Consider the following 21,215-nt stretch of genomic DNA (forward strand, 5'->3'; position numbering starts at 1 on the left):
ACCTCTACCAGACATGCAGGCCAGCGAAGCCCAGCAGGCACAACTGAAGGTGGGGCAACAACAAAATAGAGCTGAGAAAAAAAAAAAGCATACGCTCAGGGCTCGCATGGTGGCATCTACTACAGGCACCAGCAAGTTTCAGCGGCTCCACTTCTGATCCAGTTCCCTACTAATGCATTTGGGCAAGCAGCAGAGGATGGCCCAAGTGCGCCTCTGTACCCACGTGACAGACCCGCACAAAGCTCCTGACTGCAGACCGGCCCAAGCTACTAGACATGGCTCCCTGACTCGTCCGCGGAGACCTGCCTGGCGGCAGACACCTCGGGCCCTGAGCCCCCCTCTCCATGGGGCTCTTAGTGAGGCGCCGGGCAGCATATCAGGATGGACACAGAGTGAGCATGGCCCCAGGGAAGCCAGGGCAGACTTTGTGCTGTGAAAACCCTTGGGCATGCACAGCAGGTGGATGGAATTAAGGATGAGAAAGGAAGAAGAGGGCTGGGAAACGGGAAAATGGGAGCAGAGCCGGAGACAAAACCAGACCACTCACTCGCAAAGGGCCCAAGGCGGGGTGCAGCTGTTTCCTCCTTGGCCTCTCCACTCCTCTTCCCGTGTGAGTCCCTCCAGGATATCTTGCTGGAAGCTATGGTTCCTGTGAGAACACATCTGGCTCTGAAAACAGCTGCGTGCACTTTCGTCTCATTGCGACTGCGTTCTCAGAGCCGGCACGTGAATGCTGTGTGTCACCAGCCAGTGTCGTGGGAGATTCAAAGAAAGAGACGTGCATTTGCCACGAGAGATCATGGCGGGGGGCGGGGGGATGGCCACGACACTTCTGTTATACATGAGCCCACAACACGGCAGGACCTGGGTAGGCAGCGCTCTGAGTCAAATGTACACAGCGCACACGCATGCCATAGCTACACAGATATGCACGCCCTCCATATGTAGACCTGTGAGGGCACAAGCTTGTGCCTTCATGCACATCGAGGTATATATGCACATGTGTGCAGACATGCATCATAAACATACCATACACACACACACACACACACTGCACATGCATAGATGTACTAGTTGGCACATGCTTTTTTGAACATTTTTATTTTTTAAAAAAGCGTCCATCTGCTGGTTCACCCCCCAAATACCTTCAACAGCAAAGCCTGGACCAGGCAGAAGCCAGGATCCCAGAACTCCATCCGGGTCTCCCTTGCGAGTGGCAGGGACCCATGCACTTGAGCCATCACTGGCTGTGTCCCAGGGTGTGCATTAGCAGGCAGCTGGAGTCAGAAGCAGAGATGGGACTGCTGTGGTTACAGCCATACTAAATGGTGTGCTAACCACTATACCAAACATCCCCCCAGATAATATTGTGAACACACCCATTATCAGCAACAAAATGTCCTTATATCTGGAATTACTATAATTCTGTGTTCATATTCCTTGCGCTGTTCACAGTTTTGAATCACACATGCAAGTCCTATCAATGCAAAATTTATTTTAAGAATAATTAAATATACTCTTAAGGGCTTACATTATTCAAATAGTATTCTATGCTTGAATGTCCTAAGTATAATGAATTCATTTATGTGTCTTGAGAATACAGTGATTGTAATTTAATAACTATAAAAATCCCCTCTCTCCAAACACAGTGAAATGTTTTATTACATTACTATATTATGTCCATGGTCAAATTGTAGCTGTATAATAAAAAACATGTTTCTCTGTGGATCATTGAATGCTATTAAATTTGAACAGGAAATCTCGGGTATGAAAAAAAAAATCCAACACATTGCAACTTGCTCAGGGATTGGCATATCTTTACGCCAATATGTAGCAACCCAATGTTGCTTTTCCAGTATTTTTCAAGTTCAGTACTGAGTCTGAAAGATTAACCTCTCACCACCTCCCTGGGTAGCAACAGTGGAAAACTCAAATAATACGAGTGTACACTTCTATATGTGTGTGTCAGAGGAAGTGTGTGCAGATGTGTGAATGTGTGTGTTAGCGTCGGCACAAATGTGAGAATGTGTGTGTATGTGTGTGTATCCAAGGATGTGTGTGTGTGGTGTGGTTTGGGGAGTATGCTTGGGTGTCTGCCAAGTGTGTGCGTGAATGCGTGTGCGTGTGTCAGGTGTGTGAGAAGAAACCCAATCCTAAGAGAGTCCACACTACGAACAATTTGCACTGAATAATGTCACTTACAAAGTGCATCTGAGATTGTGTCTTTTGTTAACAGCCTTTCCGAAAAAGGAGATTTGACTTGAATCAGTACAATATAAAACATTTTTTACCAAAAGGGGAAAAAAAGAAAGAGGGAGAGAGAAATGGGTCAAAAACAAAGCCAGAGTAAAGATTCATAGTTTGGTGCAAGTTACCCCAAACTGAGGTCAAAAAACAGGAGACCTTTTAAAAAAGCTGCGTGAGCTAGCAGAGCCCCAACAGAGTCCCACATCCTGAGCTCCTTCTGGCTAACCCTAACTGGCCACTGGGGTCTGGTGGCTATGCCAGGTGCTGGCCTCCACTGGCCACCGGGATGAAAGAATGAATAAGGAAGCAGAGCAGACTCCAGAAATTGAGACCATACAGGAAACGGGGTCAGGCCCAGCGACGGGGATGATGCCGGGTCACCTTGATGCAGTAGGGACAGCAAGGAAGCTTTGTGCCTTTCTCCGACTGGCGCACGCCCCATGGTGGAAATCATGGCACTTGGTTGGCGCGGGGGAACCCTACCGAAATCTTCTGGTAAGAATGGGTTTAGTGGGGCTGATGTTGGGGAGTAGCAGCTTAAGCCACTTCCTCTTCAGTTGGGTGGGCACAAGACAAAGCCTGCACTGGGGACCAGAGACAGCAAAACTCTGCCTCTGTCGCATGCATTTCCTTCTGTCTGCCCAGCTTATCCCCAGGCCACTCAAGCATCCAGTGAGAATAAACTTCCATCACCTATCTAGTGCTCAGCCTGGGTTGCTGCTGGTAGAGTGAGGGAGCCAGGCTGTGCAGCGCTGGAGAAGGTGTTGCCCCAGGAGCAGCAGGCAGGTGTGGTGTGTGCTGTGCAGGTGCAGGTATTGGGTGCCATGTGTATCAGCATTTCTAGAGGGTGTGGACCCAAGGCACCAGCAGAGACTGGGACAGCACTTGAAAGTGCAGAGTGGTATCTAAAGTAAACAGGCTGGATGTTTTAGCAGGGAGTGCAAATTCATCTGTGAAGCCAATGGGCTTGAAAACACTCGCCCGCAAGCACACAGAGGTGAAATAGAGGAGAAAATCGGCTTCCGGCAACCTCTAGTAAATGTTAGCCCGAGACGACAACAAATACTTCTCCAACCTTCTAAAATATCTCTCTCTCTCTCTCTCTCTTTCTCTCTCTCTTACAATGAAGATTAACATTTGTTTTAGATTTGTCTATTTAGTTGAAGGGGATTGTGACAGATTGAGATTGAAAGGGAGAGAGATCTTTCATCTGCTGGCATATTGTCCCAGTGCCCACAACAGCCAGGGATGGGCTGGGCCAAAACCAAGAGCCCAGAGCTCTCTCTACATCTCCCATATGGGTAGCAGGAGTCCAGGTACTTGGCCTATCCTTGGCTGCTTTCCCAGGCTCATTAGCAGGGAACTGGGCTGGAAGTGGAACAGCCAGGTCTCAAACCAGAGTTTCAATAAGGGATGCCAGCGTCACAGGTGGCAGTTTAGCTCACTGCACCACAATACCAATGCCCATAAATAGACATTTTAAAATCGTTGAGGTCTCACACAGCACCTGGCACAAGTATTCAAACCTTGTGTCTCCAGCGCCCAGACCTTTTGATGTACCTTTTTACAATACGAGGAAGCCCCACCCAGGTTTAGCCTTAGACACTCAACTCACTGCTCTTGACTTTTACCATCTTACACAGTGCCCGGGGAAGGGGGTGGAAAAAATGCAGACCTCTCCAGCTCAGACAGAAGCCTTCTGTCCTCAGCATCTGCTGTCTGCACAGTTATCAATAACGATGACTTTTCCCATTCCCTGAGATGTGCAGCCACAGCTGGGGTGCTTAGTACTCAACTGGACCAGTTCCAGGACAGTTGTCACAAGCGGATATGGGAAACCAGGTTCCTATTCCACTCCGAGGCTGAAATGTCAAACACCTGGACACATGATTATCTGACCTTAAAATCATTCTATGAGTCAAGCCAGTATGTGAAGTTTGAGAATGTGAGGACTAGGGCAGGGGGAGGAGTCTGTGATTGCACAGAATCCATGTGTTTCATGAAAGGTGTTCTGTGACAAGTGGTTCCATCATGCCAAACAGGACCCTCCATTGGTGAGAGGCTTGCCACCGTCTGCCACATGAATGAGGGAAGTAAAGGCTTCCCCATGGGCTCCAACTATCATAGATACCAGTCATTGACTGTGTTCCCTCTTACCTTAAAGTCATCTCAAACTTAGTAACAGGAAAAAAAATGTCCTATTAGAACCAGGGTCTCTAGATTAAGACAGCAGCCTTAGGACCAGCATTGTAGCATTGTGGGATGAGCCAGTAAAGCCACCATCTATAACACCCGTATCCCATAGGGCTACCAGTTCTTATCCAGGCTGCTGTGTCTCCCTGCTCCCTGCAGCTGCACTGGGAAAGCTGCAGAGGATGGCCCAAGTGCTCGAGTCCCTGCACCCACATGGGAGACCCGGATGGAGCTTTTGACTTCTGACTCTGCCTTGGCTCGAACCTGGCCATCCTTGCCCTCTAGGTAGGTGTAAGATATCTCTTTCTCTTTCTCCTCTTTCTTTCCCAAAGTCTGATTTTCAAATAAATAAATCTTAAATAACATCAGCAGCTCCTGTAGCTTGAACTTGAGTCAACAGCTGTCTCTACTGCCTTAGCCTGCTAATACCTGGAGGATCCGTCACACTCGCAGCCATCAACAACCGCCCTGCATTTTCAAATATGCATGACATGCATGTGGAAGCACTTTCCGGACGCTCCGTGACTGCTTTCCCTCTGCTGATCATCTGCTGCATCAGGACAGAAGTGAGAAAGCAAACGAACTTGCAGCTGGAGGATGATCCAGGGAGTGCCTCAAACATGAGGCAAGACTCCAAAGGACAGAAATGACACACCCGAAAGGCCATCTCCCTATCTCCTAACCACTCAGGACATAGAGTGCCTCCACTGCTCCTGGGCATGACCAGGCATGTGCTGAAGTCCTCGCCAGCCTCTGGCCCCCGGCCCACAGCTGACAGCCACACCTTCTGCCTTCAGACGGCTGCTCATTCAGCACCTTCCTGCACCCAGATCCAGTCCTAAAGTTGGGTAGCCCAGAGACAGAAGTGAACATCCACAGCAGAACACTCTTAAACATGGAATTGTTTTTCATCCAAAACCAGGAAAAGGCTGAATTCTGGTGTATTACATACATTCTAAATGACTTACAATTGGAGGCCAGTGTCGGGCATAACGGACTGGTCATCCACCTATGGTGTCAGAACCCCATATGGACACCGGTTGGTGACCTGGCTGCCCATTTCCAATCCAGCTTCCCGCTAATAACACCTGGGAAAGCAGTGGAGGATAGCCCACGTGCTTGGAGCCCTGCACCCACGTGGGAGCCCAGAAGAAACTCCTCACTTCCAGCTTTGGACTGGCTCAGCTCTGGCCACTGTGACCATTTGGGAAATGACGCAGGGGATGGAAACCCTTTATCTCTCCCTGTTGATCTCTCTGTAACTCTGACTTAAAAGTCAAAGAAATAGATCTTTTAAAAAAAAATCTGGGCAAATGGAGGCTCTGAGGTGGACTATGTCAGCCAATTGACCTTGGAAGGATTTCCTCATCCTTGGAGCAGCAAGATCAATAGCATTTCAGAACTATTGAAAGCACTTCAGCAGAACCCTGGAAACATGTTCCACATCGCAGACCCTGGGATGACATCAGGTGGCCGTTCCCTATCCCCAGGTTAGGAGGCTGGGTGTGGTTTCTCCCCTTGTAGTCCCCCTTCCCCCAGAAACAGGAAAAATAAAAGGAAAATGTGTAAACAATGGTCTCACCCACTTTCCCTCATCCTCACCGCTTCCCACTCTGATCAACTATGTAAACATCATCAAAAATTAAAATTTTTAAAAGAAATAGATCTTCTTAAAAAATATTCACAACTGCTACTTCTTAATCATGTGTACACATGTATAAACACACTTACACATGCCAAATATATCCTTTCTTTATCCCCAACATGTCATGGAACCCCAACTTGCCCCTAGAAGGAAAAGTGAGAATTCTGAGCACACAACCCACTCTTGCCAAACACTCAGTAATGTGAAACAAGCCAAGGTCACTGGCAGCCTAATCAACATTTCTGTATTTGTGTTATTAGTTTTATCAAGACCACATGAAGGAAATGCAAATCCCAGCTGTGTGAGAAAGCAAGTCACCTCTATTCTGGGTACTAAATTACAACGTCCAGGATCTGTGCAGTAATCTTCCCTCTTGCTAATGTCTTTCTTGCATTAAGAGTATTGCCCTTTTTTAACAAGCACTCCTGTTTGTTCAGCTACTTGGGATCAGCTCAACCAGAAGGCTGGGTGGGACCTCAGCCTGTCCGTGGAATAAATGAATTCAAAAATAAGTTTATTTTGATGCAAAAAAAAAATTAGCCAACAAAATTGGACTCCATGCTTAACAAAACTTGTGATGAAAATGCTGTATGTGGACCTCAAGTTTTCTACAAAAAAATACACACACACACACACACACACACACACACACACACTGTGTGTGTGTGTTTCCATTAATTTTTTTTTCCACAGCCATTTTGCTGTGTCTCTTCTGCCCTGTGTTTGGTATCCAAAACAGACATACTAGGTATCCAGGAACTCCCTGCAAAAGGTAGTGCATTCACAGATGGGAAAAGCCGCAGGCCAAAACATCGCCTTTCACTTATTCTGCATAAAATCAGTGGTAAATTTACCAAAAGAAGAAGCTTGCACAAAGGATTTGCTATCCCTCTCAAAAGTAAGGAAAACTCCCAACTTCAAGTTCTTACCTATGCATAAAATTGCACTGTCACCAAAAAAAGAAGAAAAAATACCTGAGATTGCTATAAGAAGCCTCAAAGAAAAATAACTATTTTTCAGTGACGTCATTTAATGACTCAGAAATCAATGGAAGGGCCAACTTTGTGGCATAGTGGGTAAAGCCACTGCCTGCAACTCTGGCATCCCAGTCCAGTGACAGCCTCTCTGCTTTTTTTAATTATTATTATTGCATTATGTGACACAGTTTTACAGGCACTGGGATTCCCCCTACCCCTTCCCAACCCGCCTCCCATGGTGGATTCCTCCACCTTGTTGCATTACCACAGTTCAAATTCAGTTAAAATTCTTTCATTGCAAGCATCTACCAAGCATAAAGTCCAGCATCTTATTGTCCAGATAAGTTCAACGCTTTCTTGGGGAGACTATCTCTGGTCTGAAGGTAGAGCCGGCAGAGTATCATTCCGATCAATTAAAAGCCCCGACATTACATGAGTAACAATTTATAACATTATGGGATTAGTTGACCTGGTATTAAGTAACCAATATGTTAAAAGAGAAAAAAAAAGAATGCAAGTTCTGAACCACATCCTGTGACTTCTACATTGTCATTTTCAATTACTAGTTTATATACAACCGGGTTCTATACACCTTAAAATAGCTTATAGATTACTATTCAGCTGCCTCATGTCTATTTTAATTTTAGTACTTAGCAGTTTATAGCGTTGAAGCATGATTTTGCTGAACCTGGCTGTTTTTCAGGCTAACTCTATAACTCTAACAAGACATATGTCAACAGTTTAGGTGAACAGTTTTAGGAGGGGTGTGCAGAGAAATCTTCAATACCCCAGTGAGGAGTAACTAATCTTTGTGTCCCACCCAGTGAGTTATAAGTGCATCCCCGCTGACCATTTCCTGTCTGTTTCTAAGCTTTCCTTGTTGTTCTCTATCTATTCTAGTTTTGTTTATTTGTTTGTTTTGAGGGGTTTCTGGAGCGATCCTGATGGTCATTACGAGAGAGGGTGGGAACCCAAAGTCAGAACCAGGCAAGGACCAGAGAAAGCTCCTCTCCCTAGTCCCGAAGGAAGTTTACTGTTCTTCTGTTTCTGTGGACCGCTCAGTGCTCCTGGTTGTCGTTCTGATGACCTTGGATCCTGCAAGGCAGGATTTGGGCTTCTTCCATCCCATGTGGTAGATCCAAATGGGGGTGGGTGAGCTCAGAGTTCTTGGCCTCCGAAGGCACTCCATTTCCCCATGGTCTCCTTGGCAGTTGGGATGTAGTCCTTGGTGCTCGTACTGATAGTCCTTGGTGAGGATCTGAGAGTCTTCAGCCTCCTCCTGTCCACCTGCTCCACTCTGGGGTTCCCCCCTGCTCTATGCATATGACCTCCTGATAAGAGGTTGTTGCCTCTCTGCTTCTGATCCAGCTCCCCCACTAATGGCCTGCGGAAAGTAACTCAAGATGACTCAAGTGTTTGGGCCCCTGCATCCATGTGGGAGACCTGGAAGAAGCTCCTGCCGTCAGCCTGGCCCAATCCCAGCCATTACAGCCATCTAGCGAGTGAACCAAGAGATCAAAGATCTCCCTCCTTCTCCCTCTCTCTCCCCCTAGCTCTTTGAAAAGAAATAAAACAAGTCTTTAAAAAAAGAAACATGAGTTTCACCTTCTCTGCACATTCACTCAAAAACATCTTGTGTTAGGCAGTGGGATCAGGAAACTAATTGGATATAACTCCTGTCAAGGAGTTCATAGGAAGAAAAAAAAGGGAATTTTAGAACAATTTGATACAAATTGGTATGAGTAAAATGCTACATGAGCACCAAAGTAAAAGCAACTAGAAGCTCAGACGTGCCTCTGGGGGAAATTGCCCACAATGGGCTCTCATCATGTATGTGCTGAGAGAATAAATGAATGGATGTGTCAGACACAAAAGCAAGACTCAGAAAGGCCCAGCAGTTTTCCCAAAGCACACCAGCCACAGGGAGGGATTGACACCTGCTTGTTAAGTTTCACAATCACCTTTCCACCTGCAGAAACTTCTGGCTGACAGGGAGCCCTGCAAGGCCTTGCTGGAAGTACCGAGATGCGAACTGTGTGGGTTCTTCTCTCCCCAAATCCCTGCCCAGCAGCTTCCAACATTTGCAAAGACAACAAGGCTTGCGAGGCTGGTTTGCGTCCCAGCTGCTCCCCTTCTGATCCAGCTTCCTGCTAATGACCCTAGATGATGATCCCTGACACCCACGTGATGAAAGTCAAGACTCCTGGCTTCAGCCAGGCCAAGCCCCACACTTGGCAGTCATATACAAAGTGAACCAGCACATAAGAGTCATATTCATTCTCTCTTTCTCTTCTTCTCCATTTCAAATGCAATGGCGATAACAGATCAGCAGCAGATGGAATGAAAATCAGCAAAGAGCCATGCAGCAGCAAATACCAGCCATGACGTGGAGATCAGTCAGAATCAGAGCAGATTGGGAGAATCCAGAGGTTTAAGGTTCCGCAGCTGACAAAACGGCAGCTTCGTCAGCAGAACCTGGAACTTGGAGGCAGAAAAACCAACCTGTAGGTGTCTGAGAGCCAAGGGTCGCATCTGGACCAAAGCACCAAAGTACCAAAGAGTTGGGAACACGAGATGACAATATAAGGTGAATGCCAGTGCCCACCAACCCAGGAGGAGGCAGCCAGTAGCACGGGTGACACTGCAGCCCACGGGTCACCCCCTCAAGGGGGCGGTGTGGAAGCCAGGCCAGTCTCCACTCCACCTCTATTCAGTGCCTATAAAATGCATTAGGCACCCTCCTGGGGAGCAGGGGTGGTGGTTGAGAGGTCCCAGCACTGTCAGATACTCCAATAGCCCAAGAATTTGTTAGAACATTCATGTTCACCACAGTCACTCTACTGAAAGCTATAAATGCTCGAAAGGCTTGCTCCAACGTGGAAGAGAAAGCAGCCCACTAGGTGTGGAGACAGCAACCAGGCATAAGCTTGTGGTCCCCAGCAGGCAAGGGACCCGCCCCTTCGCTGCACACGGCACCTTGCAGTGGCTCCCCCAGCTTTGTGGAACCAAAAGGGAACTCAGTTTGCAAAGCTGCACCTCAGCAGAAATCGCCTCTCCCTGCATCGGCAGAACCTCAGCTTAGCACTTTTGTGTGTTCCCTTTTCCAGAGAAGGCTGCAAGCAAAAAAGGCTCCTCTGGCTACAAAAAAAAAAGTCAGTGTTTGATGGATGGATGGATGGGCAGCTCGCCCAATGACTTGATCAGAATGGTTCTTCTACAAACACATGGGGTCCCATGGGAAAGACGACAATTGCTTAACGAGTTTTGACAGACAAGTCCTCTGGTGGTCTCAGAATGTGTGCAGAGCAGATGGGGGCAGCGCAGTTTTACAGACATTGGCTTCCATCCGCAGGAAGCCACACGAGGTCCAGGGTAGATATTAGTGTAAATTCGGGACATTGTCAGACATTCAAGAGACACAATTGCCTCTGTGAGCACAACAATTAATTTTGTTCTCAGAGTACCAGGCGGTGGATTTGTTACCCGGAATGTGCTAATTATTCGTGCTAATTACATGCAAAACATTCATTATCACCTATAAGTGGAGCCGGACCCTTCAGGTCTCAATGACTAATTAATTACTGTGTTTTCCTTCTGCACGCCTTGCCAGCCAGCGCCTGGTATTATCTGCAAATTAAATTGTTCAGCAGCGCTGGTGTCTCTGAGCCCATCATTAAAAGGAAAAGCAGGAGGGACAGCCTGCTTCGGTTTCTGCCTCAGCATCTCCAGCCCCCATCAAGGGTCTGAAAACCCTGAAGCCCTCCCCAGGTTCCACCAAAGGCACAGCACCTGCACCTGTGGCCTCACACAGAGCCTCGGGGCAGATTGGGGCAGCCCCAAAGGACGAGAGAAACAGATTGCCCCTGGATCTTGCTGAGCAAGTGCTCAGAGCTGTGCGAAGGAATCTTCCACCACCCTGGGTGATGCATTCCAATGTCCAGTGCACCCAAGTTGCACACACAACCAGTCACCTACTGTGTGTATGGCGATGGCTTGTCAGATCTATTGTCACCCCAGCACACAGCAGGACATCTTTGATGATGCCATTACAAGTTGTAGGTATGACCGTCGTGCTCCTTTATCGCTGTGTCTCAGAAATAAGTTAAACTTTATCAATCACTGCCAGGAAAAACTCAGTTCACACTAGGCTCAGCGCCGTCCACAGTTTCAGGCATCCAACCAGAGCCTAGGGGCACATCTTCCGTGGACCCATGGACCCGCGGACACGGTTAACAACACTGGATGTGCCTCAGGTAGGAGCCAGCGTTTCCCAGCCTGACCCACCCCTATCTACTTTGGCCTCCCTTTAGCCGTTCCGCTGCGGCCACGAGAACCCCATCTCTCTTGGGTCACGTCCAGGTCAGTTGAACTCCACACAAAGGAAGCCTGATGGATAGTCTTTCTGAGAAATGAGGTCAGAACTGAAGATGTGCCTCCGCGGTGCAGCTGGCACCTCAGGGCAGGTCAACCACAACCTCACCCGAATTCCTCCTTTCTCTGGTTTCCCAAAGAGCATCTCTGAAAACATTATTTTCTCAAGAAGATGATAACCGTCACACATCTCCATACCCAGATAATAAATCCTTTCAGGAGAGAAAGCCAGTCAGATGCACTTCCAAAACAAATACCTGCCACGCAGGCAGCTCTCTTCCATAGCCTGTAAAGGACCAGCCTTTTTCCCAGGCCACGCCGCTCAGGAGGCCCTGACCAGCTGCAGGGGACACGACTACCCTCCTCAGCCCAGGCCCAGGCCTGGGGATGCGAGAGCTCTAGCCACCCACCCACCTGCAGGCACGCACCTCCTGTCGATTCCCATCCGGCTCACTCGGTTCCAGCATTCCCTGCCAGGTCCACGCTGGCTTGAGAGGATCTAGCTCTGGGCTGTGAATCAAGGAATAAATATATTTATCATTTCTTGGCTGCTGTTTTCTTCAAGGTCACGCTGATCCTGAGGAAAACGTTGGCAGGGGAAAAAAAGAGAGAGTTAGGGGTTTTGGGTTCTTTGTGGGTTTTTGTTTTGTTTTGGGGTTTTTTTGTTTGTTTTTGTTTTTGTTGTTTTTTTTGTTTTGTTTTGTTTTGTTTTGTTTTGTTTTGTTTTGCTTGGCACAAGCCAATAAGGGGACAGAATCATTTCAAATACGGGACAGATGGCTACAGATTAAGACCAGGACAGAATCCACCTTAGGCACAGGACACAAGGACACCAGCAGGACCCGACAGGATAAGGAATCCTGGCTGGGACAGCAGGAGGACCAGCCTCATCCGGGACCCACCTGCACGTGAGCAACTGGTGCACTATGGGGCATCAGGGGTGCAGTGAGACAAATTAAACCTGGTGAGAAATGTAGCGTGTTCCTACTTTCTGAAATACCATCCATAAACAGGTTTCTTCATTTATCTTAAACATCGGATCATTTTTATCTGAAAGGCAGGACCCCAGAGAGATTGAAGGAGAGACTGAAAAATCTTTCATCCACTGATTCATTCCCCAAACGGCTGCAATGGCCAGAGTTGGACCAGGCTGAAGCCAAGAGCTTTTCCTAGGTCTCCTGCATGGGTCTCCTGCCCAAGGACTTGGATCATCTTCTGCTACTTTCTTGGGAGCATTTAGCAGGGAACTGGATCAGAAATGCAGCAGCTGGCACTCCAACCAGCATCCATGTGAGAGACCAGCACTGCAGGAGGAAGCTTAACGTGCTATGCCGTGGTGATGGGTCCCACAAGCAGATTTCTCAAGAAAGCAACCGCAGTGTGATGCAAACCTCACGGAAAGTAGCAAAGTCAGTTTGTCACAGGGGTGTCTTAGGCACTAATGCACCTGCTGGGCCAGAGGGGACCTCTCCTGGACACAAGCCAAGACCACCTGCTGGTGAAAGCACCCAGTTGGGGCAATTGTGTAGCACAATGATGCCTCTGGGGGCATCCACATCCTGAAGCAGGCTGAAGTCACAGCTTGGGCTTCTGAGTCCAGCTGCCTGCTCCGATCCATCCTGGAGGGCAGGGGCAGCAAGCTACAGCTCAAGTACATGGGTCCCTGCCATCCTCAAACCTGGACGGAGCACCTGACTTTGGCCCAGCCCCACCCTGGCTGTTGTTACAGGCCTTTGGAAGGTCAACCATATGAAAGATTCTCTCTCTCTCTCTCTCTCTCACTCTCTCTCACTCTCCCTCTCTCTCTCCTGTGAATAAGGTAACTAACTGCTTTAGGGTAGCCATGGTCATTAAAAACAATCTGCAGGAACACAAAGCAGGCTTATTCACTGGGAAGCCAGCTGGACGGACGGTGTGGAGGACAAGACATGGGGAAACGCAGCTCCGTGCTAGCTAACTTAGCTGCTGCTGCCGAGGACCCTTCCCCATGGAGCAGATCCTGGACTGGGCTGGCCTCCCTGTATCTTTCCTGCTGCCACCCACCTACCCCCTGCTCCAGGCAGCCCTCCAGACTCTGCAACAATATGGAGCATGTCAATTCCAGGAACCCAAGGAGTTTGGTGATGTTCTGGGACACTTTAAAGGAGAGGTAAGCCTGGACCTCTCATCTCCCCTTCCCAGCTCTCAGAGCAGAAGATGCTGCAGACTTTGAACAAATTAAGCTAATTATGAGAAAGAGAGAGAGAGACTGCTGATCTCTAATAGGAAGCTGAGAAATAGATTTGTGGATATTGCTCTGTTTCTGGGGTGAACCCCAGGGAGTTAACACCCTCACGGACAGGTTCAGAAAACAGCCACACTTGATATTCAGGCCTGCATTTGACTCGGGAAATGAGTTAATTATTAAGCTCCTTTCATTTTTAAAAGGCAAATGGAATCACTCCTTCCTGCTCCCATGTGCTGCCGTGCTGCTGATAAAGCAATTTTCCTGCATAACCATCACACCCCCTACACACACATCCCCTCAACAGGACTCTACCCGGAACCTTCCCCCGGCAAGGGAGTCATCACAAAGTTTATGGCAAAAGCCCCACGATGAGAAAAAACTATGCCAAGATTCCAATATGGGGAGGGAGGAGACGCACAAAGAAACCTCCTATTCTGATCCCCACAAGCTTTTTGAAGTTCCCACCTCAACTATCCACGCCCTGGAGGAAAAGTAGCCTGAATCTTACAGCTTAGCTTTGGGACTGGAAGTCTGCAGGGGTGCTGGGACCACAAATCAGGCAGCCAAGACCCCCACCCAGCTCAGTCAACACAGTTCTCACACTGACCCTGGCCAGGCTCTCAGAGGAGGGGACAGCCCCCAGGCTGCCCGTCTAGTCGGTCAAGGCCATTCAAACACCCTCACATCTCCTCCCTCCACGGGGGGGGGGGGAGGAATTCTCACCTCCCCCACCTCTCAAATCTTACCCCCACGTCAAGGCCAGTTCCTTCACACATTCCCTCCAACCCCAGCCTCCCAGCAAGGGAACATGGTCTGTCTTCAGACACCCTGAGGGACACGTTGTTTGCACTACCTTGTACCAACCACGTGTCGCTTTCAACACCTACAGGATCAGCTGCTGTACCAGGAAACGCTCAGGGCCCGCCCAGACAGCAGATCCTTTGAGGAAGACAAAACACCCTCCACCCACACGCTCCACCTGCCATCCCACTTGGTACACTGAGAAAAAATTCTCTAGAATCAGCCACCACCTGCAGTGCCAGTATCCCATGTGGGCACTGGGTTGAGCCCTGGTTGCTCCACTACTGATCCATCTCCCTGTTAATGTGCCTAGGAGAATGACAGAATATGGCCCAAGGGCTTGGGTCCACATGGGAGAGGAGAAGACATGGCCGACCCAGACGCAGCTTCAACATGCCCCAGTTCCTTTCACCAGCCAAACTGACTCAAGATGATAGACAAGGGTCAGACCACAAATAGTTGAGCAGGAGTTCAAACTGGTGTTGGGGTGGGTGGGGCATTTGTCATTTGCAATTTAAACTGTAAACAGGAGTCAGCACTGTGACACAACAGGTTAAGCCACTGCCTGCAATGCTGCTGGCACCCAACTAAAGCCCAGGTACCCCAGTTCAAGTCCCAGCTGTCCCACTTCCAGTCCAGCTCTGTGCTAATGCACCAAAACCTCGATATTTCTAGCATACACATTCCCGTGTTCTTCTGAGCATTTTTACAAGCAGGTGTTCTGTGTGGGATCACAAAGAGAGTACATGCTTTCGCACTTTGGGACTGCCGGGCAGTCCAGGTCAGCCGCTCTGGAGTCACCTGCTGAGAAGACCGGCCAAACACACCCACTTGACCAGTCAAACACCCTCCCCGACTCTGGAGGTCCTAAACAGGGAAATTCCACATCTATCACTGGCCAGCTCCGTCTTACTTCATACTCCAAAAATGCTTTGAAAAAAAATGTGCAGCCAAACCAAAGGAATCATTCTAGAAATTTTTTTTTTTTTGCATTTAATCTTAATTACTTTTAAAGCAACTTAAAATGGCAGGTTCATTTTAGGTAGCTGACTCGGTGACTTAAAGTATTTAATGGCTTGGACCTTAATATGTTCAAGAGCCTATAGAGAGCCCACTTCATTTCTGAAACAAATTAGAAGGTACGTAAGAACACTAATGCACCGACATGCTGTAAGTGCCAAGCTCTTTCCCAAAATATTCCAATCATATATATACAAGCAAATCCACGCTTAGCTAAAAAGCTCCAGACAAGAATCCCAGGTCAGCTGTAATATTTGTTGTTCTCTGCTTTTTGAAACGTCGCTTGGAAGACAGGCATTGCAAGTTGAGAAGCTGTCTGCCACAGTACATTCCACTTGAGCACCAGTTCCAGTCCTGGCTGCTTGACTTATAAAGCAGTTCTCTGTACCTTGGGAGGGTCGTAGAAGATTGCCCAAGTACCTAGGCCCATGTTGTCCACATGATAGTCCCACATGAAATTTCAAGCTCCTGGCTTCAGCCTGGCCCAGCCCGGGCCATTTGAACCAGTGGATTGATGTATTTATTTGAAGGGCTGTGTTAGAGAGAGAGAAAGAGAGTTCAATTTTCTATCTGCTTCTTTACTCTTCAAATGGCTACAAAAGCCAGGGCTGGGCCAGGCTGAAGCCAGGAGCCTGGAGCTCCATCTGGGACTCCTGGATGGAAGCAGGGGTCCAAACACTTGCACCGTCTTCCAGTGCTTTCCTAGGGCAAGCATCAGAAGTAGAGCAACCAGAACTGGACTCAGCGCCCATCTTGGATGCCAGCATTGAGGCAATGGATTAACCTGCTAAGACAATGTTAGCCCTAATAAATAAATCTTAAAAGAAAAATCCTTTGGCCTCCTGCCCAGCTCAACATGACATATTTTTATGCAGGCTCATATTTTGCACAATTTTTCCTTGTATACAGATGTGTTCACAATGTCAGTTCTCTACAATTAAATCATCAGGGAGATTTCTGGTTTCTGGTCTGGCTGGCTCACAAGGAGCTTAGAAATGTGCATTCTGTCCTCATGAGGAGAAAAAAAAAAGGCTGAGCAAACTGAAAAATTCCTCAAAGAACTGAGGTCACAGGGCAAAGCATTGCCCCCCAAACCGCTGAGTCAGGAAGGCAGATGAAGACAACGCCGCGTCAGCGGTGGGGAACCCGCCAACACAAACGTCCCTGGGGGACACGGGCAGGGTGGCCAACGGGAACTGTCCCTGAGGAGCTGCTGCAGACACTCGGTGCACAAATCTGGGGGACTGAACCTCCAGGAAGATGCCATCCAACAGGGTGCCTCTGCAGGGTCCTCATGGAGGACGGACGGAATCAAGAAAAGGAATGGTTGTGCAATGTGCTCGAATGTTCTGCTCTCCTTTTACAAAGGTCTGCCCCCAGGAGAGGGTGCACCACCAAAAACTAGCTGTCCATGATTTTATCACAGACCAAACGACCCAGAGGAGGGGCAGGGTAACAAAGCCCAACCCCAGTCTCACCCAGTCCCACTCTCCCTGGGAGGGGATGGGCAGGGCAGGGAGGAGGTTACAAACCAAGAGTGGAACCTCAGCATAGAGCCACCCAGTACTTCACCCTGGCCCCCTATATCTGCTCACAGACTCACTAAAGATGTGTTTGTCAGGGCCAGCACCATGGCATAGCGGATAAAGTCGTCACTTGGGACGCCAATATCCCATATGGTTGCCAATTCAAGTCCCAGATGCTCCACTCTGACCCAGCTCTCTGCTAACACACCCGTGAAAGCAGCAGAGGATGGCCCACATGCTTCGACCCTTACCCTGCCAGGTGGCAGACCTGGAGGAAACTCTTGGCTCCTGGCTTTTAGGCTGAGCCAGCCCTGGCCATTGAGGCCACTTGGAGAGTGAACCAGCACATGAAATCTCTCTCTCTCATCTCCCTTTCTCTATATAGAACTATGCCAATCCAGATGAAGAGAATTAACAAGCTTCAAGACCACTGGGCTCAGGTCAGGATGTTGGAATTACCAGAGAGGGAATGTTTTCAAAAACTACGACTCATATGATAAGGACTCCCTAAATGGAGCAGATGAAATTCCACAGCAGGTGAAAAACGCATGAGGAGAGATGAAAATCCAACACAAGAACCTGGAAGAAATGCTAGGGATTAAAAATACTGTCACAGAAGTGAGGAATGTCCCCTTCTTCACTCCCCCGCCCCAACATACACATGGCGTTCACACTGGAATTTAATTGGTATTTAGGAAGCATTCAGGCCCCAAGGACTCTCTGTCTGGATGAATAGGTTAACGGTATTTTTTTATTTATTTACTTTTATTGGAAAGGCAGAACAGATTTACAGAGGGAAGGATCTTACATCTGCTAGTTCACTCTCCCAAATGGCCACAATGGCCAGAGCTGAGCTGAGCTGAAGCCAAGAACCAGGAGCCTCTTACGGTCTCCCAAACAGATACAGGGTCCCAAGACTTTGGGTCATCCTCCTCTGCTTTCTGTGGCCATAAGTAGGGAGCTGGATGAAAAGTGGGGCTGCTGGGACATGAGCTGGTACCCCCATGGATCCCAATGCTTGCAAGGTGACAAATTAGCCATTGAGCCATCGCACTGGGCCCTGGTTGGTAGCATTATTATCAGAATCACTTCCTGATAAAACAAGACTCCAGACAGGCTGTCTCCCAGTGCCACGCACACTGCCACTCAAACCATGAGCCACGCTAGACTTCTTTGTTTCCTAAAGTCGAGTGGCCTCAGGCATCCTGTTATCAGAATAGATACGTTCTTCCTGGTTTGTGCTAGGACTAGCTTTGGTTTACTCCCTCGTGGGCACAGGGGAGCATGGCTCACTGCCATCATCTCTGTGTCCCCCAACCCACCCACAACAGGAGCATCGTGGACAGCCGATGGTACCCATGCCCTATCTGTTTGTCTCGGGCTATGTTTGCACACAGACACAGCCCATGCAATCCTACCTGTCTCTATCTATGGCTGGACGACAGCCAGAGCATGAGGGATGTTGGCGTTTGTTGACAAGCAAGGCCAAGGTGAAAGCCAACAGCCACAGGTGCTCACATGGATAATGGGCTCCTTTTAAGTCTTCTTTTTTTCCCCTTTGAGAAATGGTAAATATTCTTTAATGATACACATCACCCACATTAAAATGCCTTTCAGTAAGGTAGCAGTTTAGATACAGGAAATTCCTATTTGATTGACATAGGTAAGGCCAGACACTTTTATCTATCCTCGGCTCTTGCTTTTAGCAACCAAAGAACACGAACCAGAACCCGAGAGTTTGAATCTGTCTTGGTTCTGAGACAGTGAAGAGCTTTTCCCAGGATTTCAATATAAATCCAGCCTCCCAACAGGTTTTGAGATGGCGTTCACCATTTCCGCGAGACGTGCGGCATCAGTCCAATCCTGTCCTTAGGAGAGGAAAACAGGAGAACAGTGGCGGAACTGGAGATTACACCCACATCTAAAGAAACCCAATCGCTTTTTATTTAACCACACAAGGCAATCGTATTTAAAATCAGGATTGCCGGACAAAGACATTCTGCCAGCCATTCATGCTCTGAATTCTGCTGCAGGAGAATTAAATTACGGTGCACATAATAAAAGTCAACAGACATTTCTGTTTTGCAATAAATAAGGCAGTGGCTAACCGTTACTCATTAGCAGTCTTGTTGAGATGAGCTGTCAATTCCACCCCTCATTCTTCTTCGTGCCAACAAAGATCATTTTGGTACCTGGGATATACTTCTTGGGTTCCCCCAAATACTCCATCAGAGAGTCCTCTCCTCCCACGGTATCTTTGTTCTTGTCAGCATCAGTGTCAGAGAATTGGATGGCCGGACCCATCTTCACCCAAACGGACCGTGAGACTGGGTCCTGTCTTGTGCTTGCCTCCTATCACAGTGTGGCCACTGAGAGGACCCCTGCACAGGAATCTTCTTGCCTTTCTCCACATTACCCATTTAATTCACCTTCATCATCTTCCACTCCCAAAGGTCGGCCCTGGGAAGCTGGATGTCCTGAACTCTCTCTCTCTTTTTAAGTCCTAAAAAGACACTTACTGGAGTATCAGGTTCAGCCAGTTTGGAAAATCGACTACCAGCATTTTCCATCATATTGTGGCTGAAGCTCATCTGTTGCAATTCACACTGCAGGCCTGGGCCTCAGGATGCTTTGTGCATAGCTTCTTTCTGAGCTCATGGCAATGTGGATGCAATTCTAAGGCTGGGAACACTTGCTATAATGCACAGAATGTATGGGCCGAAGAGCAGTTCACGTTGGGGTTGCGTGAGCATCGAATGTATTCCAGTGGCGGGCTGAACAACAACTCTCACAGAAGCTCCTGCTTTTGTGGAGGTACAGAGTGCAAGGCAGGATTTCCCAGCTCGGGGCTCACACAGCACCTCTCCCAAGTTGTTCCCTTCCAAGCTGTCTCTGACCTTAGTCCCGTCAGGTCCTTAGCAGAGAGGAGGTGGACTGAATTGTTCCGGTGAGTGATTCTGGTAAACGGGTTAGGAACGGCTGCCTTCTGCTCTCACAGCTTTCCGGGTGTCCCAGCTGGGTCTGTGCTGGGATGTGTTTGCTGATGCAGACAGCCCCAGAAGGCTGTTGCTAGTGAATTTATACTCACATTGTCTGCTAGACACACACACACACACACACACACCAGGCAACTTCAAAAGGCTTGCAAAGAAAAATGAAATCAAAAGATAGACTTACTTTGATATAGGAAATCCATGTTTATAGGAATCTTCCAAAAGTTTTTGTTTGTTTGTTTGTTTTGTTTTGTTTTGTATTGTTTTTGACTTTTGCACCAAAATGAAGCTTAGCTGTTAATTCCACATTTCTTGAATTTTTGCAAATTCCTTTGTTTGGATAACATAACTACATCTGAACATGCATATGGTTGCGTAAATTTTATAGGACTGGCAGAAGACCCATGTGCACTAAAATAAAACTTCTCATTTATTACTGAGCTCTAGCACATTATATTTGTGATATATATATACACACACACACACACACACACATAATAACTTAGAGATCAATTTCAACAAGGCATGAGATTTTTTTCAAACTTAATTATTTCTGGAAAAAAAAATTAGGGTATGGTAACGTGGCGTGTAGTAGATTAAGTCACTGCCTGCAATGCAAGCATCCCTTATGGACAATGGTTCAAGTCCTGGCTGCTCCTCTTCGGATCCCACTCCCTGCTAATACACCTGGGAAAACAGTATAGGATGGCTCACAACCTTGGGACCCTGCACCCACATAGAAGACCCTGAAGAAGAAGAAGCAGCAGCAGCTCCTCATGCCTGGCTTCACATGGGCTCAGCTCCAGCCATGGTGGCCATTTGGGGAGTGAACCAAAGATTCTCTCTGTAATTCGGCTTTTCACATAAAAATAAACAAATCAAGATGTGTTCTGAAATGTCCTCCGAATGTTCTTAGAAAAAAACCATATTGTATGCAAGAGCCAGCCCTTCAATCCAATCAAACAAAAAAATGAAACAGTCAGGCTGGTCTTGCTTTTTTTTTCTCTTCCCCACTCCCGCTCCCCATCTCCCCAGGACACAGACTTGTAACTAAACTTTTTTACCTTTCCAAGTGACTCAGTCAGTTCTGCCCAGCAGGAGGTGTTCTCTACTAACAGGAAGACTCTGTCCAGGCTTGGGGTTTCGAGCCTGTTTGAGGACCACAAGCACAACATCCCGCCGACAGCCAACATGGAGTGCATCACCCTGGCCCGT

Source organism: Ochotona princeps, chromosome 10, assembly GCF_030435755.1.
Source record: "Ochotona princeps isolate mOchPri1 chromosome 10, mOchPri1.hap1, whole genome shotgun sequence".
In the NCBI taxonomy this organism is placed as follows: domain Eukaryota; kingdom Metazoa; phylum Chordata; class Mammalia; order Lagomorpha; family Ochotonidae; genus Ochotona; species Ochotona princeps.